The sequence below is a fragment of the Triticum aestivum genome, chromosome 4B (assembly GCF_018294505.1).
Source record: "Triticum aestivum cultivar Chinese Spring chromosome 4B, IWGSC CS RefSeq v2.1, whole genome shotgun sequence".
Classification (NCBI taxonomy): Eukaryota; Viridiplantae; Streptophyta; class Magnoliopsida; order Poales; family Poaceae; genus Triticum; species Triticum aestivum.
Window position 1 is genome coordinate 544304196 of NC_057804.1, and position 11481 is coordinate 544315676.

Here is an 11481-nt window from a genome sequence, read left to right on the forward strand (position 1 = left end):
GTCATAAACTTAATCTCATATGAATTAATATGAGTACAAAATGAATATAATCTTAAATGACGTGCACATCAGGAGAAGGCACAGATATGCCATGTCTAACTGTCTAGAAGGATGAACATGTGCGTCAAGAAAAAAGAAGAAAGGTACAATAGAACACATTGCTAATACTTACTATTGTGCCATTGGTTCACAATTTCCTCATCAAGCATATGGTTGACCTATCTAAACTTATCATCTGATTGGTTTTGCTTGCCTCGGGGCAATATTTGGTGAGGCATAGTATGTTGAGCCCCCCAATTCTTGATGAAAATATAGGGCATAAAACTACTACTTTACAGATATATTTACGTAGAGTTTTAGTGTCGTTGTGAGTACTTCCCATTGTAGGATTGTCCCAAACTTTGCATTGCTAAATAATTGGATCATGAAGATGTAGATAACATTAAATTTGTCCTAGAATCCGTCCAGGCAGTTGGTTAGGGCTGTCCACCAGCTGCTTTCAGGTAGTGTAGTCTACAGAATTAGGTTGTGGCATGATCCCGCATGTAAATTTCAAAGAAGAACAATTGACCATGGTAAAAAAACATGTCATGCATTATCAAAGTTACAACCTGAACTAACGACCATTAGTTTTACAAAAGGGTTGAGTTCATGTTGTTTTGGAAGTTCAGTGCCCAACTTCATAGCATGAAGACATAGAGGAATTATTTCAGCTTGTACAATAGACAAAGTGAAGGAATATTCTTATGGTTGGAAAAACTGAGATTCCATAAAAGAAACAATAGAAGTTGTACCAAATCATTGGTTTGGTTCAAGCAATAGCAAACACATAACTGTGGCACGGATTCACAATGAACCATGGTATCGAGAGAGATACTACACCTCTTCCTTTTACCTTCCCTTTCTAGAACGAAATTCCGATGAAGGAAGCTCATGTAATATATTGGGAATTCTAAATGTTAAATAAGACACAAAAGATAGTACAGAATTGGGCACCAGAATTATAAACCATGTATCAACTATTAGAAGACAAAACTCAGCAGCTCTGTGCAGGACACCACATCACTTTTACATGCGTCGAAACAATAAACGCCAGTATAATGAACAGTGAATCATAATCACCTGGAGCAGCATTTTTCTTCTTAGGTGGCAGCTGAAATCCTTAACAAGAAATTCTTTTGGAGGAAGGCTAAAGAGCTAACAAAATGTCCAGCTTATCTGAGCAGACTGCAAGTGCATGTGAACATTCAAACATACGCACTTCAGTAAAAGCATGGGACGAACGATGGCATAAAAAAAAATCAAATACTGCCAAAAGTTCTTAAGCAAGCACAAACTGCAAACACCAGTACATGAAAGAACAAGAAGCAAAAACTGACCGGTGCTCAGAGTCACCCAGGCGCATCTCCTCTTCCCTTGAATGCCATCTAGTGTTGCTGGTGCAACAGCCTCCACAACGACAGCTTCCTTCTCCACCACCTCACCTGTAGCCTTCGCATGCTTCATCGCAACTGACCAAGACCAACCCCTGGCGAAGGATCGAATACATATAGGATTTTGAGGAGCAAGGCACGCTCAGCAAACATGGTAATATATACTCCGAAGAAAGGAATCACACAGAGAAGGTATAGAAACTCTTTGGCAAAAATAAGATCAGCAAAGCATTGTAATCCAATAAAAGATGACCTCTGATTATTGTTGTCCAAAATCTAGAACATAGAATAAATATGTTAGGCCAGAAATGAAGCAACTCAACCTCCACAAATTCACTAAAATTTGAAAAGGCTGCTTCTAAATGAAGTAATTGGCAGCTGAATCAAATGGAATTCCATGCCCATGTACTCCACATCTGCAACAACAAGAAACACTACCGAACAGTCAATTGCTTGATCGATTCATTCCTTAGTGAAGTTCTTCTTGGTTGTGGTGAAGGAATCTCCTTGGACCTAGTTTGAAAGAGCAAAGCAAGAAGAGGGCAGTAAAGCCCACTGCTCCCCAGTGTAGCTAGACCACTATCCATTAGTGTCCCTTCTTTCAACATTTCGCTCCAGAACATGGGAGATAGCAGATAGCACATGCATGAAGAACATAAAAAAGAGCATACAAGGTGATTGATTCATAGTTGGGTATCAAGCAGGAACATAGATCATGGCATCATCCGTAATTGCTTGGACAGTTTAGAAAAATACTTCATAATCTGACACAACATGGATCCGTCCTCAAGCATTACGTATATCATAAAAGTAGGAATACCAAACCTGAAACGCTGAAGATACTTCGTTGAATTCAGTCTAGGCGTAGCGACATGCCCCAGGCCATTGTGCCCGCGTGATGAGTGTGGCGGCCATCATGACAGCATTGGGGTAGTGCAGTCTAGGCATGGAGTGCATTGAAGGGTTCCAGGCATTGCATTCCCCGCGAAGGATGATGAAGCAATAATACAAATACTAAGCCTACATGTGTCTCAGTTCTGAAAGTTGTAAAGTTTATAATCAGGAAACTATTTCAGTTTTGCAGGGTAATCCAACCCGTGTTCCCGCATCCATCCATTAATTGTTGAAAGATTATTTGCTCATGAAGACCTGGACAACAAGGAAAAAGACTAATTGGAGATTATTGAGCTAATCTTATACTTGACTATCATGGCATTATTTCAATCTCTATTTATGGATGTTAATAGGGATTGGATACATCAGAGCGTACGTCTTGAAGCAAACACAAACGATTGTCATATACATAAATTTTCATGAATGCGAAGTCGATAAAATTGGTGTGCCATGTTATTTTATAGGGAAGAAATCACCTGAGCTTTTGGGACAAAAAAATCAGTTCAAAAAGTTATGATGCCAGCAAGCTCATGTGACCTTCTCGATCTAGAGTCTCTTCTCAAACCTGCTGATGCACTGAGAGGTTAGAAAGAGAGATTGGGTGCAAAGGGCGTGGTGGGCATGCCGTCGCCGCACGCTGCACGTCCTTATGTCTGCACCACCGCGAACGCCATGCTCCAGACTGAGAGAGACATGAGAGAATAGAGGGGAGAAGGTGCATAGAGAGACAGAGAGAGGAAGCCTAGTCCGAATAGCAAGAGCCTGCCGTGAGCTACGCTGATCGGCGGCAACGGTCCCACCCCATCATCCTTCTTCTGCGTCTCCGCCGCAGAAACCTTGCCGATGCGTGCGGTGGCAGCGCCGCGTGGGCGCCGAGCGTCTGGTGGAGCGAGCGGCGCCGGCTGCGGGGAGGGAACACGGGGACCCGCGGGCATCGAGCGGAAGAGTGAGCGGCGGCGGCGGGGGTGAGGAGCGCGCGGGCGACGACCCACGCATAGGAGCAACCGACGGATGAGGGAGGGGTGCTAGGTGCGGGGATTTTTGGTGGGGGCGAAGCGGTACCGAGGGACCATGGAGATCGATCGTGGGAGTTTTTTTTTTCTTTGACGGGAGATCGATCGTGGGATTAGTGGGTTGCTCTGACTGTGTTTGATGCTAAACATTAGGAAGATTTTGACCGTTAGATTGTAGGATTAGACGGATAAAATCCTTTCGTGTTTTTATAGTGGTAGTAGATATATATTTTTAACCCAGGGTCAGATTTGACTCAACTTTTACAGAAGAATCAAAATATCAAAATTTGACCTCATAGTGTACCATGACATTTTAATAAAGCTGCTTGGATGTGCAAGGGCCAAGGGGTATGTCGTGGATGGTTTTGGAGTTTTCCCTTCATCCACATACCTTGGTTGGTCTGTCCAAACGAATTGCGGTCGAGGATCGCCATACGTGCCGGCCCACCCAGCCATGCACGCCAGGAAAAGCATCATCGGTGACATCACTTGCGAAGCTGTTCCTCGTCCGGCCGGGAAGACGAAATCCAAGCCAAGCACACGCACTGTTCTTGCCTTGTCAAATCCCACGCGCCTAGCCGCAGCATAATAGCACGCGCGCTCCTAATTCGTTTGGACACTAGGCACGACACGGCAGTTTGAATGGAAGAACAAGATGAGGAGATCACTGCCGAGCACGTCGTCGTCGTCGGAGCCGGCCCGGCCGGCCTCGCCGTGGCTCTCGGGCTGCACAGGAAAGGCGTGAGGAGCGTGGTGCTGGAGTCGTCGCCGGCGCTGCGCGCGTCCGGGTACGCCATCACGACGTGGCCCAACGCCTTCCGCGCGCTCGACGCCCTCGGGGTCGGCGACAAGATCAGGAAGCTCCACGACAAGATCAGCGTACCCTTGAACTTGATGCTCTCATCGATCGGGACATGATGAGTAACACTAGACCGAATTTTATTGCAGAGGACCTCATGAGACCTGCCGTGTCAGGCGTGACCTGCTGCTCCGGGCGCTGGCGGAAGAGCTTCCGGCGGGCACCATCCGCTACTCGTCCAAGATCGTCTCCATTGACGACCAAGACGGCGCCGCCAAGATCCTCCATCTCGCCGACGGCTCGACTCTCCGGGCAAAGGTGTTGATCGGCTGCGACGGGGTCAACTCCGTGGTGGCCAAATGGCTGGGGCTCACCAAGCCGTCCTACTCCGGGCGCTTGGCTACCAGAGGCCTCGCGCATTACCCCGACGGCCACGGATTCCGGCCCGAGTTCCTGCAGTTCATCGGCCTAGGCTTCCGCTTCGGCTTCGTGCCCTGCGACGACACTCGCATCTACTGGTTCTACACCTGGTCTCCCTCCCAAAACGTGAGTGCGGACAAGGGCGTCGACGTCGAGAGCGCCGCCGACATGAAGCAGCACGTGCTGGCCAGGCTGAGGAGCTCCAAGGTACCTGCGGGAGCGCTGGAGGTGGTGGAGCGGAGCGACATGAGCGACGCGTCCGCCGCGCCGCTGCGGTTCCGATCGCCGCTGGGAAACGTGTGCGTGGCTGGCGACGCGCTGCACCCGATGACGCCGGACCTGGGCCAGGGCGGCTGCTCGGCGCTCGAGGACGGCGTCATCCTGGCGAGATGCCTCGGCGACGCCGTCCTTGGTAGGAAGGCTGGCACGGAGAAGGAGAGGATCGAGTCGGGCCTGCGCGAGTACGCCGGGATGCGGCGGTGGCGGAGCGTCCAGCTCGCCGGGGCCGCCTACATGGTCGGCTTCGTGCAGCAGAGTGACAATGCCATCGTGAGCTTTCTCAGGGAGAAGGTGCTGGCCGGAGCGCTCGCGAGAAGCCTTGTGAAAAGGGCAGCACTCTGCGCCGGTGAGGTCGCACCGCAACCGCCCGATGCCATGTGTGCACAGCCGTTCGATTGGATCCAATCAAAAAAAAAAAACCCGAATCACCCCCTGCTCTCTTTCTTCTTCCTCGGGCAGTCCTGTTCGGGGTAGCGCGGCGCCGCGCCTCCTGTCCCCTCCGGTGGGCATCGGTCCCCACCCTCGCCGGTCTTCCTTGTCGCCGCTGGATCCCGCCCTCGCCGACCGTCCTCGTCGTCGGTCCTCGCCGTCGTTGGTCCTCGCCGTCGCCGGCCGTCCTCGTCGCCGGTCCCCATGCAACAACTCCACCTGCGTTGCAGCTCTTGACGGCGGCGGTTGTAGCTCGGCCGCCGCCCCTCGCCATTGATGCTCGCTGCAGGAAATTATGTCGATGGCGGCCATCAGTCAATCAATGCCATTTTGAATGGATGTAGCAAAAAACTTCACCCGTAGTAGCAAATAAAAACTACGGTTGTAGCAAAAATCAAACACCGTCGCCGTCTTCGCGAGGTCGCAACTCCGCCTTACATGGATGTAGCAAAAACTTCAGCGGTAGTAGCAAAAATCTACTACGGTTGCAGCAAAAATCATCGTTGTCGTCGTCGCGAGGTCGCAGCTCCGCCTGGTGGATGTAGCAAAAAGCTTAGCCGGTAGTAGCAAAATCCAACTACGGTTGCAGCTTCCCCTTGTTATGAAGTGCCATTGAAGCTTTCTGTGTCTATGGTTGAAACTTTTTTCAATAGCTGTTGAAGCTTTTCTAGGTGACAGTTGCAACACTTGTATACGCGGATGGATCCGGCCATGGTGGTAAGCAACCATGGCGGCCGGCGAGGGAGCGCCTGACCGTCGTCGATGGAGCCTGTGGTGGCCTAGTCGCAGCCCGATAGGAGAGGGGGAGGGGATGTGCACGCGTGAAGGATGTAGGTAGGGGATGGATCTGGCCATGGCAGCAGGTAGCCATGGCGGGTGCGCGAGGGAGCGCCTGGCCGCCGGCGATGGAGCTCGTGGTGGCCCCCGTGGCAGCCCGGGGAGGGGGAGGGGATGCGGGCGTGAGGGCTGAAGGTAGGGGATGGAGGCGGGGCATGCGGGAACCACTACGTATCGTGCGTTGGGCCAGCGTGGCGAGCGAACCGGCCGAAAGTTCGGCCGGTGCACCGCGCCCAAACGTTTCCCTTGTGAAAATGGCTGCCTACGATTGCGGAACACTCTGATCGACTGAGCTTGTGGTGAGTGATGTGGTCTTTTTGAAGGCGATTGTGCGTGGCGGTGTAGTCTGAACCATTTTCCCCTTCAGGTTTTTTTTGAGCAAAATTTCCCCCTTCAGGTCATCCGTGGTCGAGTCAGTTTCAGACAGGCCCGCACGAGCTACCGCCCGGTGTTTGGTTGCCTGTGGGCTCTTGTGCCTGGCCCGTGGAGATGTTGCTTGTTGATTGATCGCCATATCGTGAGAGCAACTAATTAATGAGCACTCACTAGGGTTTTCTCTTCTCTCGGCGGCGGCGGCGACTGACCGCTCCTCGCCACCGTAGGGAACCTCTCTCCCCTCACCCTTGGCCAGTTAGGGTTTCCCTGCCCACGGATAGCTTTTTCTCGGGCAAGAGAACTATGGAGGGACCTGCTTCGGGATCGGGATCGGGGGCGCCCGTCTCCGACCTAGAAGCGATGATGGAAGAGCTGGGACTGAAAGAAGATGAATTGGAGGATGTGATCGTGGAGGACAAGGAGTTGCCGGAGGAAGCAAGTCGATGTATGATCATTGCTAGGGTTCATACTGAGAAAATCTATAGTAAGTTTTGGTTCTATAGGAACATGCGGGTGGCATGGGACTTGGCAAAGGAAGTCAAGATCAAGCCACTTGAACAGGACTTGTATACAATGCAATTTGGCTGCTTGGGAGATTGGGAGCGCATGATGGAGGATGGGCCATGGGCATACAAATGGAAGGCAGTGGTACTCGCACCGTATGATAGCCTCACTAAGCCGTCGACGATAGAGCTCAATAAAGTTGATACCTGGATCCAGATCCATGACTTCCCTGAAGCCTACTTCTCTAAGATCAAGGCTTTGTCGGCAATAGTCGGCGAGTTCATCTATGCTGAGCCAAGTTCGCATGATTTTGAGGGTAACTTTGTCAGGGTACGTGTTAAAATTGATGTCACTAAACCCCTCAAGAACGCAGTGTCGTTGGTGATCAAGAAGAAGGACACAGTCCAGCGACTTATATTCAGGGTGAAATATGAGCGTCTCCATGACTGGTGTGCCTTTTGTGGTTACTTGGGGCATCTCTTCAAGGAATGTGGTGATGGAGTTCACCCCCAAAAAGCAGTGGTATACAAAGATCTCAAGGCAACATGGTTTAGAGGCCAAGGTAGAGGACCAGGGGAAGGGAGATCCCAATCAGAAGGTGGCAACACAAGGGGAGGCCGAGGGAGAGGCCGCGCTGGTCGTGCTGGAAGTGGTCGGGGCCGAGGGCCATCTGATCGCAGTAGCCCTGATAATGCTGAAGAACATGAGGCTGTGGCCCAGGGCTTGGATCTCACCATGAAAGATGCTGATGGAAATAGTCAACGGGGAGAAGGGGTAGATCCGAAGGCAACTGCAGCCCAAGGTGCACTCAAGGCAAAGTCAGATAAGCTTATGCTGCTACCAGTTCCGGAAGTCCCATTAAGCCCCTCGGCCAAACAGGAACCAAAAAGAAAGAAGATGAACACAACGGCAACTTCGAGTGACTCGATCAAGGGGAAGAATACAACATCAACCAAAAACTCTGATGTGCGTACGACGGGCCCCCAAGTGGGGTTGCGCCGAGCGCAATGAGTCTCCTGTGCTGGAACTGTCACGGAGCTGACAAACCTGCGACAGTTCAAGAGCTTCGTGATCTAACGAGGCAATTTGCCCCCTCTGTGTTATGCATCCTTGAAACCCAAATAGAGGGCTCTAGAGTAGAGAGTATGGCTGTTTCTTTAGGCTATAATAAGAGTTTAGCTGTGAGTAGCTCGCGAAGAAGCAGTGGCTTAGGCATTTTTTGGAACAATGAAATAAAGCTTGAAGTTGTTGGTTATTCTTGCAATCATATCGATGATGTGATTGATGAACTTGTTGATGCCAAAACGAGAGTGACCTTTGTCTACAAAGAAGCTCAAGTAAATGAACGATACAAAACGTGGGATATGCTTTGAGGAATAGTAGGTGCAAATGATATACCTTGGCTTGTACTTGGTGATTTCAACGAGGTAATCCATGCACATGAACATGACGGTGTTGGAAATAGAAGCCAAGGTGTTTCGAGACGCCCTTGACACATGCGTCCTGTCGGATATAGGCTATACTAGCAATACATGGACATTTGAGAAGAAGGTATCTGGAGGGACATACACCAGAGTACGACTGGACCTGGCGGTGGCAAACCCAGCATGGTTGATTGCTTTTCCCTCAGCAAGCCTTGAGCACAAAACTGCAGCGACGAGCGACCATGTTCCCATATACGTCCAGTACGTGCATGGGGCTGCATGCAGGAGGGCCCCGTGGTCCTTTAAATATGAAATAGCATGGGAGAGGGACTCGGGCCTCACGCCGCTGGTGGAGCATGCATGGGCGCGCACCCAGGGGAAACTGTCCCCGACCTACGCGACAAACTGCAGTCGCTATCAACGGATTTGGCCTCATGGGACAAAACGCACTTCGGGAATGCACAACAGGAAATTCAGCGCCTCAGGCGGGAGCTACAGGAGATGTGCAAGATCCCAACCCGGTCCGTTGCATGCAGAACTAAAAATAATAGAGAGATTAGCTGAATTATATCATCAGGAGGAGATGTTATGGCGACAACGTGCTCGGCTGGAATCGCTCATGCATGGGGATAAAAATACTTATTTCTTCCATCTACGAGCGAGTTGAAGAAGGAGGAAAAACCAAATTAAGGCGTTGCAGAAACCGGACGGAGAGCTCACTGATAATGTGCATGAGATGGAGAACATGGCCACTTCTTTTTACCAACACTTGTACCCGTCAGAGGGAGTCCAAAATATGGAGCAGGTTATTGATACGGTTCCAGTAAAGTAACACAGGCGATCAACAACATGTTGAATGCACCATACAGCCAGGAGGAAGTGAAAACTACTCTGTTTCAGATGTTCCGAATTAAGGCACCGGTACCGGATGGCTATCCAGCGCATTTCTTTCAACATCATTGGGAGATTTGTGGTGATGATGTAACAAAGGTGGTTCTGAAAATAGTAGAAGGAACCGAATCTGCGGATTGTATCAACGATACGATGTTGGTTCTCATACCAAAGGTAAAAAAACCACACTTCTGTCTCAGTTTTGACCAATCAGCTTGTGTAAAGTTTTGTACAAGATTGCTTCAAAGGTCATCTCTAATAGATTGAAGGTAGTATTGCCTGATATCATATCAGAGGAATAATCTGCTTTTGTCCCAGGCAGGTTGATCACAGATAACATCATCACATCCTACGAGTGTTAGAATTTTATGAAGAGGAATAAGGCCAAGAAAAATCAATTCTGTGTTTTGAAACTGGACATGATGAAAGCGTATGATAGAGTGGAGTGGCCTTATTTAAAAGCCATAATCTTGAAATTGGGATTCACTGAAAGGTGGGTCAATATAGTTATGGGCATGGTAACAACGGTTGAGTTTGTTGTTCTGTTTAATGGGAGGAAGCTTAGCAGCTTTAAACCTTCAAGAGGAATCAAACAAGGGGAACCGATATCTCCATACTTGTTCTTGTTAGCAGCAGAGGGCATGTCGTGCCTTTTAAAATCCAAGAGCGAGTCGTCCAATTTGCATGGACTACAGGTAGCGCCTATGGCGCCACCATTAAACCATCTTCTATTTGCTGATGACAACCTGCTGTTCTTCAAGGAAAACAGTATGGGAGCTAACAAGGTGTACCATATTCTTGATACTTACTGTCAGTCCACTGGTCAACGTATCAACTACTCAAAATCCTCAGTTTATTTCAGCAAGGGGGTACTAGATTCTGTGAGACAAGAAATTAAGGAGGTACTAGATGTGCCAAATGAAACCCTAAACGAGAAGTACTTGGGGATGCCATCTGACATTGGTAACTCCAAGAATGGAGCTTTTAAATACCTAAAGGACCGGTTGTGGAGCAAGGTTCAAGGGTGGATAGAGAGTGATGACCCACAAGTGTAGGGGATCTATCATAGTCCTTTCGATAAGTAAGAGTGTTGAACCCAACGAGGAGCAGAAGGAAATGACAAGCAGTTTTCAGTAAGGTATTCTCTGCAAGCACTGAAATTGTAGGTAACAGATAGTTTTGTGATAAGATAGCAATGAAAGTAAATAAGGTGCAGCAAGGTGGCCCAATCCTTTTTGTAGCAAAGGACAAGCCCGAACAAGTTCTTATAATGATAAAAGCGCTCCCGAGGACACATGGGAATTATCGTCAAGCTAGTTTTCATCACGCTCATATGATTCGCGTACGTTACTTTGATAATTTGATATGTGGGTGGACCGGTGCTTGGGTACTGCCCTTTCTTGGACAAGCATCCCACTTATGACTAACCCCTATTGCAAGCATCCGCAACTACAAAAGAAGTATTAAGGTAAACCTAACCATAGCATGAAACATGTGGATCCAAATCAGCCCCTTACGAAGCAACACATAAACTAGGGTTTAAGCTTCTGTCACTCTAGCAACCCATCATCTACTTATGACTTCCCAATGCCTTCCTCTAGGCCCAAATAATGGTGAAGTTTCATGTAGTCGATGTTCACATAACACCACTAGAGGAGAGACAACATACATCTCATCAAAATATCGAACGAATACCAAATTCACATGACTACTAATAGCAAGACTTCACCCATGTCCTCAGGAACAAACGTAACTACTCACAAAGCATATTCATGTTCATAATCAGAGGGGTATTAATATGCATTAAGTATCTAAACATATGATCTTCCACGAAATAAACCAACTAGCATCAACTACAAGGAGTAATCAACACTACTAGCAACCCACAGGTACCAATCTGAGGTTTTGGGACAAAGATTGGATACAAGAGATGAACTAGGGTTTGAGAGGAGATGGTGCCGGTGAAGTTATTGATGGAGATTGACCCCCTCACGATGAGAGGATCGTTGGTGATGACGATGGTGATGACTTCCCCCTCCCGGAGGGATGATTCCTCGGCAGAACAGCTCTGCCGGAGCCCTAGATTGGTTCCGCCAAGGTTCTGCCTCGTGGTGGCGGAGTTTCGTCCCGAAAGCTTGCTTCTGATTTTTTCCAAGGTAAAAAACTTCATATAGCAGAAGATG

At 48.9% G+C, this 11481-nt stretch overlaps 1 long non-coding RNA gene and 1 pseudogene across 2 annotated transcripts in view; one reads left to right on the forward strand and one right to left on the reverse strand.

The window, feature by feature from the left end:
- The window catches only part of LOC123093186 (uncharacterized), a 3952-nt gene extending 581 nt beyond the window's left edge, over window positions 1–3371 (reverse strand). The window contains exons 1-2 of one of the 2 annotated variants that reach the window (XR_006445140.1): window positions 1380–3371; window positions 1123–1227 (exon numbers count right to left, since the gene is read on the reverse strand). This is a non-coding gene — a long non-coding RNA (uncharacterized lncRNA). Of the gene's footprint in view, window positions 1–921; window positions 1228–1379 lie in introns of those variants that run through there. The other variant, XR_006445139.1, reaches the window with a different exon arrangement.
- A 465-nt stretch (window positions 3372–3836) lies between these two features.
- LOC123093185 (monooxygenase 2-like) lies at window positions 3837–6388 on the forward strand (annotated as a pseudogene).
- The last annotated feature ends 5093 nt before the right edge of the window (window positions 6389–11481 follow it).